A 1,217-nucleotide genomic window follows, 5' to 3' on the forward strand; every position below is an offset into this window, starting at 1 on the left:
CTACACCATTCACACAAGTGGGTGTACTTCTCATGACAGGGAGAGCCAGCATGAGCAGGGTATTCCCCTCGGCATAGGGAGCAAATATTTAGTGGGGGTGCTCCTGTCCTGAATTAAGAGGCTGCCACAGCAGGGATTATGGAGCCGCCTAGTTCTGTTTTTGTTTTTTAAAATAGGACGTTTGGGGAGGGGGGGGCAAGGCCCTTCCCTGGGGCAGATGTTCACTCCCTAGGCTTACTCATGAGCAGGGCCAGGCAGCTGGATCAGCATTGCTCCAACAAACGAAGAGATTCTTCCTTGTTATGACAATGGAGAGGAGAGCTTGTCTTGTGGTAGCAAGCATGACTTGTCCCCATAGCTAAGCAGGGTCTGCCCTGGTTGCATCTGAATGGGAGACTTGATGTGTGAGCACTGCAAGATATTCCCCTCAGGGGATGAAGCTGCTCTGGGAAGAGCATAAAGTTTCAAGTTCCCTCCCTGGCTTCTCCAAGATAGGGCTGAGAGAGACTCCTGCCTGCAACCTTGGAGAAGCCACTGCCAGTCTGTGAAGACAATACTGAGCTAGATAGACCAATGGTCTGACTCAGTATATGGCAGTTTCCTATGTTCCTATGTATATAGACCCAGGGTAGACAGCACCTGCTCAAGAGAGTGTCAGGCCATGGGCGCTCTACATAGATCCAGGTTGCTGTGTGGAAGGAAGCCATGGGGATCAATACACTGGAGACTGCTTTCCTTGTCTGGGGGACCATGGCCAGGTTTCTGCAAAACCATGCCCCATGCCATCCAGCCTGGCCATGTGGAGATGTGCATGTGGTGCTATGGCAGATCAGACGCAGGTTTAAAGGTCTGTTCCTGAACCTGCTGTCTCCCCTGTCCAGGTCGATGGTTATTTTTTGTGTGGAGTGGCTCTGGGAATGGTTTAAAAGGCAGCCCCCATCAGGGATTCCCAAGCAGCCAAGTTATATTTTTCTCGCACAAAGTTTGGGGAAGGGGGCCCCAGCCCCTTTCTGTGGGGTATGTGTGTGTTCATTCCTTAGGCTCACTCATGATCAAGGCCGGTCACCTGATCAGTATTGGTAGTATGCCAAAATTCTCCCTCAGCCACCCAGCCTGGTGCGTACTGCCCAGGCATGAGAGTGCCAGGCCATGGGGACACCCCTACAGAACTCATGAGAAGAGCGGAGAAAATTGCTGAGCAAATTCAGACATGATGC

This window comes from Hemicordylus capensis, chromosome 4 (assembly GCF_027244095.1).
Source record: "Hemicordylus capensis ecotype Gifberg chromosome 4, rHemCap1.1.pri, whole genome shotgun sequence".
Lineage (NCBI taxonomy): Eukaryota > Metazoa > Chordata > Lepidosauria > Squamata > Cordylidae > Hemicordylus > Hemicordylus capensis.